Source organism: Coregonus lavaretus, assembly GCF_964263955.1.
Source record: "Coregonus lavaretus genome assembly, chromosome: 13".
NCBI classification, from domain to species: Eukaryota; Metazoa; Chordata; class Actinopteri; order Salmoniformes; family Salmonidae; genus Coregonus; species Coregonus lavaretus.
In genome coordinates this window covers 25,931,648-25,954,343 of record NC_140000.1, presented here as the reverse complement: position 1 = coordinate 25,954,343, position 22,696 = coordinate 25,931,648, and the positions used below count along the sequence as shown (strand labels likewise).

Sequence of the window (22,696 nt, the reverse complement as noted above, 5' to 3'; positions counted from 1 at the left end):
AGTGGCAGGTGATGTGGACATGTTTTTATTCATCTTCATTTTCTTCTAATCCAAACCTGAGGAATAACACAGGTGTTTGTACGTGGGTTTGTTCGGTAGCTCTTTAAGAATTCCTTGATTGCAACAGGTTAGTTTCTCTTCCTCAACACATAATTTCACAGTTTTGGTATTAAAACGAAAAAGTAGGGTGTAACTGATAATGCTTTCATTTACTCTATCGATACTTAGTCTGATGTGAGTTTCCAACCAGGGCCTCATGCCTGGATATCTGTGAAAGTAGCAGTTCTATGATACACAATAACATCCTACAATACCAAAGAAACAACCACCACAACACAACCAGATTTCCAGTAACTCACACACACACCTCTTTGTGTTTTGTGTTTAGAGGAAACCATGCGAGAAACCTCTGCCCACATCTGAGAGTTTCAGGGTTAATTTTAAACATCTGCCTTCCAATCAGAGCCTGTTGGTCTGTCTTCACATACACTAGCAGATGGTTGAGATCACCTTAAATCAGTTTCCTTTGAGTATTGTGATAAAAGCTCAAACTGAGAATGGGTTTAGAAGTGGGTTTGTAAACATTGTGGCTTTGCAGTTATCTTGTCAAATGGAGTGTCTCCATCTAGTGGTTGTTTATAGGATATGATCTTGAACGGATACATCTTAATTAAATCAACATAGAATAAATGGTGAATGAACTGGATTAGTTCTATAGAAAACATCTACTGTTCTCTATAGTCATACCATCTGTATAGCCACTGTCCAATACAATTTGTGGAGATAATAAATAGACATCCAACTTGTGACACCATGTATTACAGAGGAGGCTGGTTGGAGGAGCTATAGGAAGACTGGCTCGTTGTAATGGCTGGATTGGAATTAATGGAACAGAGTCATACATGTGGTTTCCATATGTTTGATACCATTCCATCTATTCCATTCCAGCCATTACAATGAGCCTGTCCTCCTATAGCTTCTCCCACCAGCCTCCTCTGCTGTATTAATAAGTAGACGGGACTCCATAGTGTTACCTTTAGGAAGGTCTTTACCAAGATAAAACCGTATATTGATACAGAGCATTTGGGGTACTGTAGAACATCATGCTACAAGATAGTTAAAACATATATTTAAAAAAACAAACATAATTTATAAATTCTTTGAACAAATTTCAGATAACAAACAACTAAAATACACACAATCATCAAAAGTAAGGTAGTGCCTCAATATATAGGGTTAGGGTTAAATCAAAATGCAAAAACATGAAAGGACAGAGGAGAAAAATGAGAAATGGTTTGACCTCTACTTCTCCAAACCACATCTTAGTCAGTCCTTCCCCATGGTGACACAAATACGGAATCATTTTACATAAACTTCCATTGCAAATACTTGTTATCTATGTGCAACTAGCAACAAATTGTAATAAACATTTACAACCACCAGGTAGATACCGGCTGACACAGGGCTGAAAAAGAAAGAATTACCAAAACTATTAACTACAGTAGTTTCAGTTAAACAAAGTCTCTGTATCATCATAAAACATTCAATCTGGAATATGATAAAACACCACATGGCTGTATAATAGAAGCCATAGTACTGTATGCTATGCCCCATTTTTTCTAGCCAAAATTGCTGTGTCACTCTCCACCCATAATAGCCTTGACGTTGGAGTAAAGCAATGTATCCTCATCTGTCTCTCCTACTGGCTTACCGTCCTCTTGCTACTCATCCTTCCCATCATCTCCTCCCCTTCCTCCCCTTCTATCTCCTCCTCCTCCTGCTCCATCACTCCACTCCCCTCTCCACCATCTTCTTGCCCCTCATTCTTCTTCTCTTGTTTGATTTCGGCGTACTCTGACTCTGTGGTGGTGTTCTTCTTCTCTGCCTCCTCAGGAGTCTTCTTCTTCAGCAGGGAGTAGTTGATACTGGCGTAATCCACTTCATCTGGTTCTTCCCTTGTGGCAGATTTTCCCGCCTCTCCACTGGTCTGGGGCCCTCCATTTTCAGCTCCCTCCCTCAGCTCCACCTGCAGAGGGGTCTGCTCGCCCCCCACAGCCTGTCCTGTATCCGTCTATGGAGTACATTACAGAAAGCACAGTGTTATGAGTCTTTTGTTAGCTTGGTGGTCCCAGATCTGTTTATGCTGTCTTATCAACTCCTATTGGCATGTCAATGCTAACTGAATGTTGGTAAAGCTGAATAAAGAAAGAAACTGGTACTGCACCTGTTGGTCTTCACATGCCACCATCTCCAGGTTCATGAAAGGGCTTTTGGAGTCTGAGTCCTTTGGGATCCTCTCTTTGCGTCTAAGGAAAATATTACAAATGAAATGTCTCAATAACTGTATTTTGGAGGGGTTAGCAAGCACTTCCATTACAATATGGTGTAAGGTATTTGGTACTTTTGAAAATAAATCTGAAGTTATTGATAATAAATATAAATACATCAGTAAGACAATCTACAATTGATTTTTAAAACAACATATTCAGTTAACACTAACTGTACTTCAGTAATAGAATGCATGTACCTTTTACATTTCCCTGTCAAACACAGGAAGATACAACAGATGGTGGCTGAGAAGGCTGCACCAATCACAAATGCAGTAATCAGTTTTAGGTCCGACAGCATAGCCAGGATGTCTTTAAATACTCCCTCTATAAAGAGAACAACACATGTATGCTTTTAGAAGTGGCTCACAGTACTTTGTATCCTCTGAAGAAAACAAACATATTTTCTCAATCAAAGCATGTAAATCCTCTATGTTGCATTCATATTGGGTGGGACTGGGAAGCTGTGGCTCTCTAACAAAGTATCTTAATTTATATCTTTACCTCCTTGCTTTTCTTGTTTTTCTTTTTGGGTGACTTGCAGCTTCTCTCTCACTCTGCCCACTTAATTTCTGCTGACACACTCCACAGTGGTGTTGGTGTGGTTTCTGACAGGCAGGCTGATGGTGCTGTTCACTAAGAACATCAACACTGATGTAGTAAAACTGTACTCATTGGTGTCAAGCCATCTTATGAGGGGTAAGGGAACTCCCTGAGTGACACACACACAGGTCATGACCTCTGCCTGGACCACACACCCAGAGCCAGCAAGAATCACAGGACGGTCTGGTGAAAGACAGAGAGGGAAGATAAATCATAGGCAATTTAAAGGTAACAACATATCACAAGCCATTTTCAATCATGTCTGTACAGTGCTGTTTGTACTCACACATCACAGTGACAACAGTGGAAGCTGTCAGAGTCCTGTTGTGGTGTTGAGCTGTACACACATACTCCCCAGCATGCTCTCTTGTCATGTTAGAGATGGTGAGAGTGGCCAGTCCAGAGCTATTCTGTTCCAAAGCGGTTGTCCCATTCTTACTCCAGGTGATGTTAGATGATGATGGTGGGTAGCTGTCAACACTGCAGGTCAGATTCAGGGTATCACCCTCTCTCACTGTGTTACAACCAGAGATCTTGGGTTCCTTCACATCTAGAAAACAAAGAACAGTGCATACAGATTATGTTCATGAAATAGAACTGTTGAAGCACAGCGTGAAGGTCAGATAACGAACAGTACTTACATGTCACATTCAATTTCAGTGTCTTCTTAGTGGTGACGCTGCCATTGAATGTCACCAGACATGTGACCTTGGTGCCGTGATGCTTAGTTGAGGGGGTAAAGGTCAAATCTGAGAAGTGGGATGTTGTGATGCTGGTCAGGTCCTCTTTCTCCTGTATGGTGCTGTTGTCTCGGAGCTCAGTGATGTTGTCCCCTGTCCCTCTCCATGTCCATGTGATGTTAGGAGGAGTTCCAGAGCAGGTCCCCGGGGCTGTGCAGGTCAGAGTGGCTGGTTCTCCCTCTGTCAGAGGAGGAGTCAACACTGAGGGCTTCTGGGTCAGAACTGGACACAGGAAATACAAAACACAGAAGTGAGTGTCTGTGTACCATACATCAGAGAAACATAATCAGACGCAGTGTGACAGCATCATGTCTATGCTACCCCTGTAAAAAGTGTCTCACTGCTACAAATAATGCCAAAAAAGGTCCACCATTGTTTAGAAAAAAGCAGACTTTGGAAAGGGAGAATTGGGAAGGGGGATCTTGGCATTTGTGAATTGGACGTACAGTGCATTTGGAAAGTATTCAGACCCCTTGACTTTTTCCACATTTTGTTACGTTACAGCCTTATTCTAAAGTGGATTAAATTGTTTTTTTTCCCCCTCTCCTCAACAATCTACACACAATGACTAAGCAAAAACAGGTTTTTGGAAATTTTTGCAAAAATAAATGAATAATAATAACGAATATCACATTTTCGTACAGTACCAGTCAAAAGTTTGGACACACCTACTCATTCAAGGGTTTTTCTTTATTTTTACTATTTTTTACATTTTAGAATAATAGTGAAGACATCACAACTATTAAATAACACATATGGAATCACGTAGTAACCAAAAAAGTGTTAAACAAATCAAAATATATTTCATATTTGAGATTCTTCAAAAAACCACCCTTTGCCTTGATGACAGCTTTGCACACTCTTGGCATTCTCTCAACCAACTTCATGAAGTAGTCACCTGGAATGCATTTCAATTAACAGGTGTACCTTGTTAAAAGTTAATTTGTGGAATTTATTTTCTTCTTAATGCGTTTGAGCCAATCAGTTGTGTTGTGACAAGGTAGGGGGGGGGGTATACCTATTTGGTAAAAGACCACGTTCATATTATGGCAAGAACAGCTCAAATAAGCAAAGTGAAACAACAGTCCATCATTACTTTAAGACATGAAGGTCAGTCAATACGGAACATTTCAAGAACTTCGAAAGTTTCTTCAAGTGCAGTCGCAAAAACATAAAGCGCAATGATGAAACTGGCGCTCATGAGGACCGCCACAGGATTGAAAGACCCAGAGTTACCTCTGCTGCAGAGGATAAGTTCATTAGAGATACCAGCCTCAGAAATTGCAGCCCTAATAAATGCTTCACAGAGTTCAAGTCACAGACACATCTCAAAATCAACTGTTCAGAGGGGACTGCGTGAATCAGGACTTCATGGTCGAACTGCTGCAAAGAAACCACTACTAAAGGACACCAATAATAAGAGACCTGCTTTCACGAGCAATGGACATTAGACCGGTGGAAATTTGTCCTTTGGTCTGGAGTCCAAATTGCAGGTGTTTGGTTCCAACCGCCGTGTCTTTGTGAGACGCAGTGTGGGTGAACAGATGATCTCCGCATGTGTAGTTCCCACCTTAAAGCATGGAGGAGGAGGTGTTATTGTGTGGGGGTGCTTTGCTGGTGACACTGTCTGTGATTAATTTAGAATTCAAGGCACACTTAACTCGCATGACTACCACAGCATTCTGCAGCGATATGCCATACCATCTGGTTTGGGCTTAGTGGGTCTATCATTTGTTTTTCAACAGGTCAATTACCCAACACACCTCCAGGCTGTGTAAGGGTTATTTGACCAAGAAGGAGAGTGATGGAGTGCTGCACAGCTATTTTCAGGTCTCTCCAGAGATGCTAGATCGGGTTCAAGTCCGGACTCTGGCTGGGCCACTCAAGGACATTTAGAGACTTGTCAAATCAAATCAAATTGTATTTGTCACATGCGCCGAATACAACAGGTGTAGACCTTACAGTGAAATGCGTACTTACAAGCCCTTAACCAACAATGTAGTTTTAAGAAAAATAAGTGTTAAGTAAAAATAGATAAAAAAATAATTAAAGAGCAGCAGTAAAATAACAGTAGCCAGGCTATATACAGGGGGTACTGGTACAGAGTAAATGTGCGGGGGCACAGATTAGTCGATGTAATTGAGGTAATATGTACATGTAGGTAGAGTTAAAGTGACTATGCATAGATAATAAACAGAGAGTAGCTGCAGCGTAAAAGAGGGGGTGGGTTGGAACAATGCAGAACAGCTGATATTCTCATGTATGCTTCAATTTAGCTCATCTGGTAGGCTTGTGTCACTGGGCAGCTCTCCCTCGCCCTCCATTTGGAAAATCTGACCATAACTCTATCCTCCTGATTCCTGCTTATAAGCAAAAACTAAAGCAGGAAGCACCAGTGACTTGGTTAATAAAAAAGTTGTCAGATGACGCAGATGCTAAGCTACAGGACTGTTTTGCTAGCACAGACTGGAATGTGTTCCGGGATTCTTCAGATAGCATTGAGGAGTACACCACATCAGTCACAGGCTTCATCAATAAGTGCATCGATGACGTCGTCCCCACAGTGAACGTACGTACATACCCCAACCAGAAGCCATGGATTAGAGGCAACATCCGCACTGAGCTAAAGGGTAGAGCTGCCGCTTTCAAGGAGCGGGACTCTAACCCAGACGCTTATAAGAAATCCCGCTATGCCCTCCGACAAACCATCAAACAGACAAAGAGTCAATACAGGACTAAGATTGAATCGGACTACACCGGCTCTGACGCTCGTTGGATGTGGCAGGGCTTGAAAACTATTACAGACTACAAAGGGTAGCACAGCCGCGAGCTGCCCAGTGACACAAGCCTACCAGATGAGCTAAATCACTTCTATGCTCGCTTCGAGGCAAGCAACACTGAGGCATGCATGAGAGCATTAGCTGTTCCGGATGACTATGTGATCACGCTCTCCGTAGCCAATGTGAGTAAGACTTTTAAGCAGGTCAACATTCACAAGGCCGCAGAGCCAGACAGATTACCAGGACGTGTACTCTGAGCATGAGCTGACCAACTGGCAAGTGTCTTCACTGACATTTTCAACATGTCCCTGACTGAGTCTGTAATACTAACATCTTTCAAGCAGACCACCATAGTCCCTGTGCCCAAGGACACTAAGATAACCTGCCTAAATGACTACCGACCCATAGCACTCATGTCTGTAGCCATGAAGTGCTTTGAAAGACTGGTCATGGCTCACATCAACACCATTATCCCAGAAACCCTAGACCCACTCCAATTTGCATACCGCCCCAACAGATCCACAGATGATGCAATCTCTATTGCACTCCACACTGCCCTTTCCCACCTGGACGAGAGGAACACCTACGTGAGAATGCTATTCATTGACTACAGCTCAGCGTTCAACACCATAGTGCCCTCAAAGCTCATTACTAAGCTAAGGATCCTGGGACTAAACACCTCCCTCAGCAACTGGATCCTGGACTTCCTGACGGGCCACCCCCAGGTGGTAAGGGTAGGTAACAACACATCTGCCACGCTGATCCTCAACATGGGGCAGCGACAGGGCTGTAGTGGAACAGGTTGTGGTCCTCTGTAGCTCAGCTGGTAGAGCATGGCGCTTGTAACGCCAAGGTAGTGGGTTCGATCCCCGGGACCACCCATACACAAAAATGTATGCATGCATGACTGTAAGTCGCTTTGGATAAAAGCGTCTGCTAAATGGCATATTATTATTGTTTATTATTAGGTTGAGAGCTTCAAGTTCCTTGGTGTCCACATCACCAACAATCTATCATGGTCCAAACACACCAAGACAGTCATGAAGAGGACACGACAAAGCCTATTCCCCCTCAGGAGACTGAAAAGATTTGGCATGGGTCCTCAGATCCTCAAAAAGTTCTACAGCTGCACCATCGAGAGCATCCTGACTGGTTGCATCACTGCCTGGTATGGAAACTGCTCGGCCTCTGACCGCAAGGCACTACAGAGGGTAGTGCATACGGCCCAGTACATCACTGGGGCCAAGCTTCCTGCCATCTAGGACCTCTATACCAGGCGGTGTCAGAGGGAGGCCCTAAAAAAAAGACTCCAGCCACCCTAGTCATAGACTGTTCTCTCTGCTACCGCGCGGCAAGCGGTACCGGAGCGCCAAGTCTAGGTCCAAAAGGCTTCTCAACAGCTTCTACCCCCAAGCCATAAGACTCCTGAACAGCTAATCATGGCTACCCAGACTATTTGCACTCCCCCCCCACCCCATCCCCCTCCTTTACGCTGCTGCTACTCTGTTGATTATTTATGCATAGTCACTTTAACTCTACCCACATATACATATTACCTAAATTACCTCGACTAGCCGGTGCCCCCGCACATTGATTCTGTACTGGTACCCCCTGTATATAGCCTCCCTACTGTTATTTTACTTTATTGCTCCCTATTTGCTTTAAAAAAAAAATTACTTAACACTTTTTTATTTTAATTTTTTCTTTGAGAAAAACTTCATTGTTGGTTAAGGGCTTGTTAGTAAGCATTTCACTGTAATGTCTACACCTGTTGTATTCGGCACATGTGGCAAATAACATTTGATTTGATTTTATTAATCCTGGAACATGCTTCAAAAGATATTAAAATTAGGGGAGTTAGTGTCCTTGCCTGTTTTAAAGAATCTGATCGACAACACTGTTTGTGATAGCTGCAGTTGTTTCTAATCTTCAATTGTATCTGTAACTTGTGACACTTTGTCTTTTGTGTGTATTTTGTATTTTACTGTAATATTTGATGTACACGCTGCTATTTCCCTGTTTTGCCTTCTTGCCAGGTCGCCCTCGCAAAATAGGTTTTTAACCTCAATGGGTCTTACCTGGTTAAATAAAGGTTAAATAAAAAATAAAGTATATATACACAGATCGCCATCCCTTGTCTTACCGGAGGAAGCTGTTCTATCTTGCCAATACAGCGTATATCCCGCCAGCTGTATGTTATCCATGTCGTCATTCAGACATGACTCGGTGAAACATAAGATATTACCGTTTTTTAATGTCCCGTTGGTAGGATATCCGTGATCGTTGTTCGTCTATTTTGTTATCCAACGATTGTAAATTGGCTGATAGGATTGATGTTAGAAGCAGATTACCCACTCACCATCAGATCCTTACAAGGCACCCCGACCTACGTCCCCGATATCTCCGTCTCTTTCTCATGCGAATGACGGGGATCTGGGCCTTGTCGGGTGTCTGAAGAAAATCCTTCGCGTCCGACTCGTTAAATATTTTTTTATGTCCAGTACGAGGTGAGTAATCGCTGTCTTGATATCCAGAAGCTCTTTTCGGTCATAAGAGACGGTGGCAGAAACATTATGTACAAAATAAGTTACAAATAATGTGAAAAAACACACAAAATAGCAAAATTGGTTAGGCGCCTGTAAAACGGCAGCCATCTCCTCCGACCCCACTCCTGTGTTGTCTTGGCTGTGTACTTAGGGTTGTTGTGTTCTTGGGGACCTTCAATGCTGCAGAAATTTTTTGGTACCCTTCCCCAGATCTGTGCCTCAACACAATCCTGTCTCGGAGCTCTACGGACAATCCTTCAACCTCATGGCTTGATTTCTCTCTGACTTGCACTGCCAACTTTAGGACCTTATATAGACAGGTGTGTGCCTTTCCAAATCATGTCCAATCAATTGAATTTACCACAGGTGGACTCCAATAAAGTTGTGGAAATATCTCAAGCATGATCAATGGAAACAGGATGCACCTGAGCTCAATTTCGAGTCTCATAGCAAATGGTCTGAATACTTATGTAAATAAGGTATTTCTGTTTTTTATTCTTAATACATTTGCAAGCATTTCTAAAAAACAGTTTTCGCTTTGTCATTATGGGGTATTGTGTGGATTGATGAGGATTTTTTATTTATTGAATCCTTTTTAGAATAAGAATGTGATGTAACAAAATGTGGAAAAAGTTAATGGGTCTGAACACTTTCCGAATGCACTGTATGTAGCTGTATGTTACAGTCAGTGTCCATATTTAACTACAGTAATTGTCATGTCAATGTAACTGACAGTAATAGTCATGCTGTACCTGTCACTGTGATTTTCATTTTCCGTGGGTATGTAAATGGTCCTTCTAACATTCTGAATTGATACATTCCAGTGTCCTTTTCTCTTATGTCGTTGATGATCACACTACAGTTCCCCTTTGTCAGGTCTGTCTCCAGAAGAGACACTCTCTGTTTATAACCCTCCTGAGCCTTAGAGGGATCTTTGGAGTGGAAAATTAGCTTTCTATGCTGAACACATTTGCCATTTGAAGGGCATTTGTACCATATTGCTGTGGTAGGCTTGACGTTAGCAGGGTGAGTGAAAGTACATGAAATAACAGCACATAGGCCAGTCTGTGCTGTTATTTTCTCTGGGCTAAAGGTGATGCTGTATGTGTTTGCAGCTGCTGGAGCTGCTGCTGGATGGGCCTTATCTAAGAGGGAAATGAATACAGTCATGAGTAATTCAGAAAGCACTTGGATACTACTTCACTTGTCCGTAACATTTAGGATGATACAGAATCAGTTTAGATTAAAATGGGTTACCACTACGACTACCACATCTATACAACTACAAATGATTTCAATATACTTTAATTATAAAAGGGACCCTACTTTGACATGTTGCTCTCTCTGTGAGAGAGAATAGTAGAGCTGTGCAGATAAGGACCCACATCCTGCCTCCACTGCCTCGATGAATCAACCACAACACCAGGGTCTGTCCTCTTTCACCTCTCTCTCTGGTCACCTTGTCTGTGTCCACAGGTCTGGAGCACAGAGAGAGTATATAATAACATAATAAATAGTGTTAAACAAGCAGTGAACATTTGAAATTCACTCTCACCTTTGATGCGCATGAAACAAGTTTTCTGGACATTTTGATAAAGAGGGAGGGGGGGGGGGGGGCTTTAGCACGGACCTATACAGGAAGCCGACGGACAGGAATTCCCTGTTACGCGGAGACAGCTTCCACCCTACACCCCTAAAAAATAGCCTCCCCATCAGCAAATAGAGTCGCATACGCAGGATATATAGTACACAGAGTGACTATAACAAACAAGCCGACTGTCTGGATGAGCGTTTCAGACAGCGGGATTACCCAGAGGAATGGCTGCATGACGCAAGGGATTGTTATAAAAATATGACTCAGGATGACAGCCTCACGCCCAAACCACCCCGCCCTCCTGACCAACACATCCAATGCTTCCCTCAGTACTCCCCACTTGGTAAACAGTTCGACCATATCATAAAAAAACACTGGCACATCTTGAGCACTGATCCACAACTGGAAAAGACGTTTAAAGAACTTACGCGGGTAGTCTTCAGACGCGCCCCCAACATCAGTCAAATGGTGGTAAGGTCTGATCTTCCACCACGTAGCACCTACCTAAACAATGTGCCGGACGGTAATTACAGATGTGGTCGATGTACCAAGTGTAACTTTACGAACAAATGCACAATGTTCAATTACTCTATCACGGGCAAGGGGATCATTACATGTTCCACAAAAAATGTGATATACCTGATTGAAATGTATTTGTGGCCTATGCTATGTAGGAAAAACGAAACGAGCTCTGAAAACAAGAATAGCAGAACACAGGAGTTATATCAGGAACCTTGACCAGAGAAACCCTGTGGCTGCGCATTTCATGGAGGCTCCTCACAATATTAGCTCTGAGATACATTGGTATCGAACATGTTAAGACTCATAAGAGGGGGGAGGGATACTGATAATATATTATTGAGAAGAGAATTGTATTGGATTCACCGTTTGTGCACCATGTCTCCTAAAGGTCTGAACCAAGAGTTTGTCACTTTGATTTGTCTTGCCTTCCAGGTCTCATATTTGGTCATTTTGTACATATATATTAGATTCTGTAACTACTACATGTGCCCATCTCATTGACATCAAATTATTAGAGCTTGTTTTTGAAATAGGTCACTGGAATTATACCTAAGGCCACCTCACCTCCTGCGTGTAATGGTCAGACGGGCGGGTATTCGAACGGTTTCCAACAATCAATTTTTTCTGTTGCCTAGGTTTTAACTTGAACCCATTTGAATGTTGTGGGAAATTATTCTCTTATATTTTAGATGTGCTGTTAGCTTAGAAAGAATACATTAATGATTAAACATAATAGGTTTGTGCTGTACTGATATAGACTGTTTAATATGACAAGCTGTGATTAATGTGGGGAACTGTTAGGGGGTAGGATGAGATAAGACTTGTGTCTCACATACACACACACTGCCTCTTTGTTAAACCGCTCAAGGACAGACTATGTCTGAGGTTGCTGACTCGAGACAAGTTGTGGAGATAACAACTAATGCCTGGCAACAGTGAAGCACCAAGGGGCTGGGACCAGCCTGTGCGCCAACGATAGGCTGAGTAAGTCTAAAACCACGCTCAGTCTCTACTCTGATAGGCCTGCTTGGAGCAGGAACTATCTCTGTCAGAGTATTTAAAGAAGAACTTATAACAATGGCTCAGTTCTCTGACTGCCCTGCGTGGTGTTTCAGTGGACCCGTATATACGAACATCATATTTACCATTGAAGTGTTTTGCATTAATTAAAATACTGGTCTATTTTAGAAGACGTGTATTGACCTCTTTTTGTTCCTATACCAGATTTGAATTGACGCAACTTAACAATGTATATAATCCTTTATGACCATATGCACCTCTGTGATTAATTATGATTGATTGTGCACAAAAGTGAATTGAATTGTTTCCACGCCCACAATGAGTCATGTGCGTATTGGTCATATGAGATGAAATGTGTATATTTTGGGAAGTGAGCAGTCAGTTTGTTTGACCTGACAAAGATCCGTTTCCGCTCGAAACGTTGTCAATAAAGTAGGCATTCATAACATCTGACATGAACGTTTCATGACACGTTTATGATTGTTACAACCTTCTTAGCACATTTTTTCAACTAATTTAATACATCAGAGAAGATGTCAAACTTCTAGTAATGCTTTATTTTACCCTAATTGTCTGGAATGTATTTAGAAACCACATGGTAGCAGAGTAATTAGATACCATTTTACCTAAGTTGTCATGGAGAGTCATTGTAACAAACAAACTACCAATTGTTTCTACCAAGGAGTTACTAGTTTTGTTAAACAATTTCAAGTAATGTCCAGAGTTGCACATTTTCTCCAAGTCCTTTAACAGTTGTTGTTTTTTGCCATGCAGAGAATAAGACTGAATCAGCACATTACCTCTCTCTATGTATGCTCTCCCTGTTGATTGTGAGTCCTGTGTGAGACTGATGGGTGTGAACTGTCACTTCATGTCCCCAGTCTGTTACTCCTCCCTCTAACCTGGTGCTGCGATCCAGGAAGTCCCTCTGTACAGTATACCGTCCAGCCATACTATACTGTACATAGACCATAATCAACCAAACCATCAAACCAACCCATCAAACCAACCCATCAAACTCCATCAATCCATACCCATCAACCAACACTGGAATCCCCATAGCTTTTATATTCAGATAGTTTATTTCTAATTTGTACCTTATTCAAAACCAGTAATAGTGTCATGTTGTGTAGTTGTAATGTTCATGTAGTCATAAATCAACATAATTGACCACTATACAGAGATCTAACTGCAATTTCTCTAAAACAATATTACTGTAAAATCCATTATGCCTTCTTGGTCTTCAGCTCAGTTTCCCATGATGTGTTTTACTTTAACCAGATCTGATAGTTAGCCTTACAGCTTCCACTCTACACCCCTAAAAAAGAGCCTCCCCATCATCCAATACAGTCGCATACGCAGGATATATAGTACACAGAGTGGGATGTAGGGTGGAAGCTGACTCTCAATATTGATATAGGTGGGGTTTGACTTCTCCTAAATACTTACATTTGAACTGTACTCCCTAAAATACAGTATGTGTTGCTGTTATTAGAAAAAAGTATGTTCAGATCAGAACAGGCCTCATGCCTCAACATGGACATTATCGTGATATATTTTCTGGTGACTAATCCTTTAAACGTCTTTCAACCAGTGGCAGCCACTGATTTGCTGAATACTCAAGGCTATCCATCTACAGAAAAGCCATCTTTCTTTGATTCCAAGCTAAAATAAATGAAGAAAACAACAGGAAATGTGGCAAGTTTGAAATCTGTATTCTTAGCACATCTCCTAAACAGTAAGGTAGAAATACCCCCCCAATTACAGTTCTCCATTACTTTATTAACAGTTATCCTCATGCCACTTCTACATCACACAAATATATGTTTAACCATTTACAGTGCCTTGCAAAAGTATTCATCCCCCTTGGTGTTTTTCCTATTTTGTTGCATTACAACCTGTAATTTAAATTGATTTTTATTTGGATTTCATGTAATGGACATACACAAAATAGTCAAAATTGGTGAAGTGAAATGAAAAAAATAACTTGTTTCAAAAAATTATAAAAAATTAATAACGGAAAAGTGGTGTGTGCATATGTATTCACCCCCTTTGCTATGAAGCCCCTAAATAAGATCTGGTGCAACCAATTACCTTCAGAAGTCACATAATTAGTTAAATAAAGTCCACCTGTGTGCAATCTAAGTGTCACATGATCTGTCACATGATCTCAGTGTATATACACCTGTTCTGAAAGAACCCAGAGTCTGCAACACCACTAAGCAATGTGCACCACCAAGCAAGCAGCACCATGAAGACCAAGGAGTTCTCCAAACAGGTCAGGGACAAAGTTGTGGAGAAGTACAGATCAGGGTTGGGTTATAAAAAAAATATCAGAAACTTTGAACATCCCACGGAGCACCATTAAATCCATTATTAAAAAATAGAAAGAATATGGCACCACAACAAACCTGCCAAGAGAGGGCCGCCCACCAAAACTCACGGACCAGGCAAGGAGGGCATTAATCAGAGAGGCAACAAAGAGACCAAAAATAACCCTGAAGCGCTGCAAAGCTCCACAGCGGAGTTTGGAGTATCTGTCCATAGGACCACTTTAAGCCGTACACTCCACAGAGCTGGGCTTTACGGAAGAGTGGCCAGAAAAAAGCCATTGCTTAAAGAAAAAAATAAGCAAACACGTTTGGTGTTCGCCAAAAGGCATGTGGGACACTCCCCAAACATATGGAAGAAGGTACTCTGGTCAGTTGAGACTAAAATTGAGCTTTTTGGCCATCAAGGAAAACGCTATGTCTGGCGCAAACCCAACACCTCTCATCACCCCGAGAACACCATCCATGTTTTTTTGTCTTATTTCTTGTTTTTTTCACACAAAAAAAATATTTTGCATCTTCAAAGTGGTAGGCATGTTGTTTAAATCAAATGATACAAACCCCCCAAAAATCCATTTTAATTCCAGGTTGTAAGGCAACAAAATAGGAAAAATACCAATGGGGGTGAATACTTTCGCAAGCCACTGTAACCTGCCAATAATTGCAACTGCAGTATCAGAATCAGGCCAGGATTCAATCCGAGCTACAATGCTGCTTTGAATGGTTTTGGTAAATGCTTTATTTTACAGCTCTGTGTCAGATGGTACTGTATGTGCCTGGTGGTTGTACATTTTCAATACAAATATTTGCTAGTTGTACAAAGAAGCAAGTTTTGGTAATGTTTTTGTAATGTTTTTAAGGAAGTGTAATTTTACTTTTGGAATGTTTCTGTTTTGTCACCATGGGGTAGAGATGTCAAACCATTTCCTGTTTTTCTCCTCTGTTCCTTTAATTTTGCATTTCTACTGGGGGGGGGGGGGGGGGGGGGGGGTGGCATTGCAGGGGGGAAGCAAAACTTGCAAAACTTTCAAGTGGGCAAAACCATTCATCTTGAGATGACGGGGGAGGGGGTGTAGTCAACATTACTAATAATTGAAAATAACAAAATTCCCAATGGATCATGATACTTTCTGGTTTTAAAAAAAAGTAGGGGTGCATTTGCAGCTGCTGCGTTTGCTACGTTGCTCAGGGCAGCCACTGTTTTGGTTCAGTGCATTTAAAGGCTTTGCATGGTCAATCTGGCATCTATTGCGATATGGCCTCTGCAGAAGTCAGGGCATTTACTGTATACTTCTTGTAGAGCTGTTGTGAAGGAAGTTGTCAAGGAAGTGAGTTTGTGTTTATACTGGACCTCCCGTCCACCAATCATGTCAATGCAGAGGTATATGGAGACCTCCGGCATTGTTACACAATTGTGGCGGTGCATGGCGATGAGGTATGGAGCTCACTTTGGCCTCTGCATGCCTCCGGAGACTCCGCAATTGCTTCACACCATCCATATGGCGCCATATTTCCAGATCAAGCTAAAATAGGCTTTTAAAGGCGCTTCATGGTCAATCTGTTGTCTGCATAGGCTGTGCAGCATTTACAGTGATACAGCCTCTGCAGAAGTCAGGGCATTCATCCTTATTGCTCTTCTTTGAGCAGTGCAGAGCTGTTGTCAAGGAAGTGAGTTTGTGTTTATAAAGGACCTCCCATCCCCAACTACCATCAATCAATCATGTCAATGCGGAGCTATATGGCACCCTCTGCATTGTTTGGGAGGCACACAGCAATGCGGTATGGAGCTCGATTTGGCCTCTGCATGCCCCCGGGTTCCACAATTGCGTCACACCCTCCATATGAAGCCTCCGACCACATTTTCAGATCAAGCATAAGTTGGCTTTTAGAAAGCACTAGTTGCTCCACTGGTGTTTAAAATGGAAAGGCACGTGCAAAGAAAATTGCTTGTCTATTTTGTTGTACAACTATCTGGTGGAATGTGCTTTGAAAATAAAAAAAATGTTTGTCTTGAAGGCAAAGTTAATTTGCTTTGACTCTCATGTTCATAGGCCTACATGTGCATTTGCGGGGCACAACACAACATTAACCAAGCCAATAACACAGTTCTTCTCCCTTAATTCCCTTTTCGCTCTGTGTCACTCACTCAAATGCGTTCTGACCGCTCCCTCTACACACGCGTCCTGAGTGCTTGCACAAGCTCACATTAGGCCTACAGAAATAAATGCCTATAAAACGTATCTAAGCTAAATTCCTTGCAAAACGACGACAGTTTTATCACAAATTCTAAATGGACTGGTTGATTGAAGTAGGGAAATATGTGTTCCAACAATGGGTTGCAGTTTTGGAATAATTGTGTCTTGTCTATTTTCCGTTTAGGCTACTTTGCAAACTGCTAGATTAGAGTTGGTTAGGATATAACCCCCCTAAACATAGACATGTTCCACACTGATAACATGCAAAAACATTAGTTTAATAAAGACAAAGAGCATATTTTCATCAGAATCATTAAGCCTACGTACCAAACAGATGTTGTGGCCGTAATTCATCACCATACAGTGATCGATGTGGAATTGTCCATTTAGAAAATTCCAAAGAACAGGCAGAATGCTCTAAATCAATCATCTATTTATTGAAAAGAAGATAGATTTTGGTTTGTAACGCTGAAAAGATAGTCTTTCAACTCGCTATATTGAGCCCTGTTTCAAATGATCACTCTTTGAGAAGAACTGTTCCAGACTGGAGATGAGCATCACTTCCCACTGCCAACCTTTTTCATTTTCAGAAAATATTTGGTTATATTTTATTCTGTTATAGTACATCATGTTTTTTTACTATAAAATAGGTGTGTCTTGACTGTGATAAGGGCTTGGGAAATAAGAGTGCCTTGTCTGCTAAATCAACAGAACAAGGCTATATACCATTGCACAGCCATAGGCTTCTAAACTCAGCAAAAAAAGAAACGTCCCTTTTTCAGGACCCTGTCTTTCAAAGATAATTAGTACAAATCCAAATAACTTCACAGATCTTCATTGCAAAGGGTTTAAACACTGTTTCCCATGCTTGTTCAATGAACCATAAACAATTAATGAACATGCACCTGTGGAACGGTCGTTAAGACACTAACAGCTTAGAGATGGTAGGCAATTAAGGTCACAGTTATGAAAACTTAGGACACTAAAGAGGCCTTTCTACTGACTCTGAAAAACACCAAAAGAAAGATGCCCATCTGCGTGAACGTGCCTTAGGCATGCTGCAAGGAGGCATGAGGACTGCAGATGTGGCCAGGGCGATAAATTGCAATGTCCGTACTGTGAGATGCCTAAGACAGCGCTACAGGGAGACAGGATGGACAGCTGATCATCCTTGCAGTGGCAGACCACGTGTAACAACACCTGCACAGGATCGGTACATCCGAACATCACACCTGTGGGACAGGTACAGGATGGCAACAACAACTGCCCGAGTTACACCAGGAACGCACAATCCCTCCATCAGTGCTCAGACTGTCCGCAATAGGGTGAGAGAGGCTGGACTGAGGGCTTGTAGGCCTGTTGTAAGGCAGGTCCTCACCAGACATCACCGGCAACAACGTCGCCTATGTGCACAAACCCACCGTCGCTGGACCAGACAGGACTGGCAAAAAGTGCTCTTCACTGACGAGTCGCGGTTTTGTCTCACCAGGGGTGATGGTCGGATTCGCGTTTATCGTCAAAGGAATGAGCATTACACCGAGACCTGTACTCTGGAGCGGGATCGATTTGGAGGTGGAGGGTCCGTCATGGTCTGGGGCGGTGTGTTACAGCATCATCGGACTGAGCTGGTTGTCATTGCAGGCAATCTCAACGCTGTGCATTACAGGGAAGACATCATCCTCCCTCATGTGGTACCCTTCCTGCAGGCTCATCCTGACATGACCCTCCAGCATGACAATGCCACCAGCCATACTGCTCGTTCTGTGCGTGATTTCCTGCAAGACAGGAATGTCAGTGTTCTGCCATGGCCAGCAAAGAGCCCGGATCTCAATCCCATTGAGCACGTCTGGGACCTGTTGGATCGGAGGGTGACGGCTAGGGCCATTCCCCCCTAGAAATGTCAGGGAACTTGCAGGTGCCTTGGTGGAAGAGTGGGGTAACATCTCACAGCAAGAACTGGCAAATCTGGTGTAGTCCATGAGGAGGAGATGCACTGCAGTACTTAATGCAGCTGGTGGCCACACCAGATTCTGACCGTTACTTTAGATTTTGACCCCCTCTTTATTCAGGGACACATTATTCAATTTCTGTTAGTCACATGTCTGTTATACTTGTTCAGTTTACATCTCAGTTGTTGAATCTTGTTATGTTCATACAAATATTTACACATGTTAAGTTTGCTGAAAATAAACACAGTTGACAGTGAGAGGACATTTCTTTTAATGCTGAGTTTACAAGCAAGTGCCACTGCTGACGTTACTTACATTTTGAAGATTGTGCTCCAGGATATAATATAACCAGTTGATATTACGGTTTCAATAAATCAATCTTAAATGGCACTTTTTTTTGTGACTTAAAACACACTGAGTATACAAAACATTAAAGGACACCTTCCTAATATTGAGATGCACCCCCCCTTTTGCCCTCAGAACAGCCTCAATTCGTCGGGGCATGGACTGCACAAGGTGTCGAAAGCGTTCCACAGGGATGCTGGCCCATGTTGACTCCAATGCTTCCCACAGTTGTGTCAAGTTGGCTGGATGTCCTTTGGGTGGTGGACCATTCTTGATACACAAGGGAAACTGTTGAGCGTGAAAAACCCAGCCGCGTTGCAGCTCTTGACACAAACCGGTGCACCTTGCACATAGTACAATACCTCGTTCAAAGGCACTTAAATCTTTTGTCTTGCCCATTTACCCTCTGAATGGCACACATACACCATTTATTGTCTCAAGGCTTAAAAATCCTTCTTTAACCTGTCTCCTCCCCTTCAGCTACACTGATTGAAGTGGATTTAACAAGTGACATCAATAAGGGATCATAGCTTTCACCTGGATTCACCTGGTCAGCCTATGTCATGAAAAAAGCAGGTGTTCTTAATGTTTTGTGCACTCAGTGTATATGGAGCAATATAGCAATTAGGATGTGTTATATGTAATGGTTATGATAAATTAGGCATTGTTGCGCAATGTTGGCGTTTAGATAAATGTGCACATTTTTCTCTGCCCTTGTGTTAAAAAAAATATACTTTCTTCATTCAAGTACTCTAGTTCAATATAATGAATAAGAACCTAAGAAAAATTGTTGTGCTCTGTTCATAAATATTGATTCCCCCTGTGAAGAAACAGCATAAAATTGCAGGAAATTGTTTTTAAAATGCTTTAATTCTATTAATTTATTTGACACCTCCACTTTCAGACAAAGTGTTGGGGGTATGGGGTAGGGGTAGGATGTGTCATTGAAATCATTATACTTCTGAACATAGAATACTCATATAGTGCAGAATAATGCTGCAATATGCAATAAATACATCTAATTATGCTTTTAAAAGTTGTGTGTGCTATGAGAATATTTTGCTATTTATGTATGAATCTGTACTGTTTTGTTATTGACACACTACCTCACTTTGGAAGGTTTTGTGTATTTTCATTTGTATGTTCTCTAAAATCTGTTCAAATAATGTGTAAATGGTGTATTTATTAAATTATTTTCAACCTACCGTCTCCAGATTTGTTTTTCCAACAGTATTTATCCCGATGATATTAATGTTAAGCACAATTTACACAAAAATAAAAAACAAACAAAAAAACAACTTTTATACAACTATTTCAGTTAATTTACCATTTATTCTATGTTGACATTGGAACATGCATCGCCCTCAAATTCAAATCTGGACCTCAAAGCCAGTTCCTCTACTTTGGGACACCAGTGGGTGCAATAAATCAGGCAAAACAGAAAACCAACAGTAGTCCGAACCTCGTAGGGTAAGAGTTGAATACCCCTGATGTATATGGTTTCCTCTGAACACAAATCCAACAGAGGGTGTGTGATTTGGGTTACAGTAGCAGAAAATGGAGACAATCCAACTGCCTTTCACACAGAAAATCTGATTGTGTGATGGTGGATATTTCTTTGGTACTGTAGGAATCTGCTGAGTATCATCAAATCAAATCAAATCAAATTGTATTTGTCACATGCGCCAAATACAACAGGACCTTACCGTGAAATGCTTAGTTACAAGCCCTTAACCAACAATGCAGTTCAAGAAAGACTTAAGAAAATATTTAGCAAATAAACACAATAAAATAACAATAACGAGGCTATATACTACTGCTACGTTCATGGATATCCAGGCATGAGGCCCTGGTTGAAAACTCACATCAGACTAAGTATTGTTAGAGTAAATTAAGGCATTATCATAGAAGTGAAACAGACATTCTAATACAGAGTTATACCCTACTTCTTTGTTTTAGTACTGTGAAAATAAAATGTATTTCCTTTGTTGAGTGTCACAGGTTGAAGAAGAGAAACTAACCTGTCACAATCAAGGAATTCTCAAAGACCTACTGGACAAACTCACTATAAATACATATATTATTCCTTAGGTTTGGACTAGAAGAAAATTAAGATGAAAACTTGTCCCTTTGCCATTGTTTCCACTCAAACAAACTGTCAGTATGAACATCATGTACTCTGTCATGTGTGTGAGTATGTGCTCATACTGGATTAAGGGTGAGACTACAGGATTAGAATGTTCCACTCACAGTATAGAGCCTGTAAATAGAGCTAGTAGACAGTCAGCACACTTCGCTTGTATTGAGGATATATCCAGTGGCGATTTTAGCATGTTGATTTTTTTTAATGCATGCCACTACACAACACAACACTAAACAATACATGAATTACACTCTAACGGTGCCCACAAACTGTTAGGGCCTACATACAGCTGTCCAAACAGCAGAGTCCCAACAGCAGTCCCAACACCTTCCCACTGCTACACTTGGCTATCAGCGGAGCCTTGTCTGGCAGCGAAACAGTTCATTCAGCCTCATTTACATAGCTGATATGGCTGACTTGCTTAAACAAATGTGGTTTCTACTGACAATTGAGATTTACAAACTATGGCATATGGGGATGATGAGCGGACAAGAGGCAATCCGTAATTTTGATTAAGACATTCATGATCGAGTTAGGACGGATGTAGTCAATATAACTATTTGTTCAGCACTTTTGAAATGTACAGTGACAGAACATGGGCCATTCTAATAGTATTCTCACTGTACAACAAGTCAGAACCGTAAGATAAATAAAGGGGGCATACAGTGGGGGAAAAAAGTATTTAGTCAGCCACCAATTGTGCAAGTTCTCCCATTTAAAAAGATGAGAGAGGCCTGTAATTTTCATCATAGGTACACGTCAACTATGACAGACAAAATGAGAAAACAAATCCAGAAAATCACATTGTAGGATTCTTAATGAATTTATTTGCAAATTATGGTGGAAAATAAGTATTTGGTCAATAACAAAAGTTTCTCAATACTTTGTTATATACCCTTTGTTGGCAATGACACAGGTCAAACGTTTTCTGTAAGTCTTCACAAGGTTTTCACACACTGTTGCTGGTATTTTGGCCCATTCCTCCATGCAGATCTCCTCTAGAGCAGTGATGTTTTAGGGCTGTCGCTGGACAACACAGACTTTCAACTCCCTCCAAAGATTTTCTATGGGGTTGAGATCTGGAGACTGGCTAGGCCACTCCAGGACCTTGAAATGCTTCTTACGAAGCCACTCCTTCGTTGCCCGGGCGGTGTGTTTGGGATCATTGTCATGCTGAAAGACCCAGCCACGTTTCATCTTCAATGCCCTTGCTGATGGAAGGAGGTTTTCACTCAAAATCTCACGATACATGGCCCCATTCATTCTTTCATTTACACTGATCAGTCGTCCTGGTCCCTTTGCAGAAAAACAGCCCCAAAGCATGATGTTTCCACCCCCATGCTTCACAGTAGGTATGGTGTTCTTTGGATGCAACTCAGCATTCTTTGTCCTCCAAACACGACGAGTTGAGTTTTTACCAAAAAGTTATATTTTGGTTTCATCTGACCATATGACATTCTCCCAATCCTCTTCTGGATCATCCAAATGCACTCTAGCAAACTTCAGACGGGCCTGGACATGTACTGGCTTAAGCAGGGGGACACGTCTGGCACTGCAGGATTTGAGTCCCTGGTGGCGTAGTGTGTTACTGATGGTAGGCTT

At 41.7% G+C, this 22,696-nt stretch overlaps 1 pseudogene across 1 annotated transcript; it reads right to left on the bottom strand.

Annotated features, from left to right (window-relative positions):
• Nucleotides 1-1,491: 1,491 nt before the first annotated feature.
• Nucleotides 1,492-11,054, bottom strand: LOC311140513 (sialic acid-binding Ig-like lectin 5; annotated as a pseudogene). The gene is made up of 9 exons (XR_014615501.1): nucleotides 11,019-11,054; nucleotides 10,323-10,474; nucleotides 9,749-10,141; nucleotides 3,572-3,892; nucleotides 3,217-3,480; nucleotides 2,832-3,113; nucleotides 2,528-2,654; nucleotides 2,225-2,306; nucleotides 1,492-2,071 (listed from the first exon to the last, which is right to left on the bottom strand). The product of XR_014615501.1 is annotated as a sialic acid-binding Ig-like lectin 5 (transcript).
• Nucleotides 11,055-22,696: the final 11,642 nt, after the last annotated feature.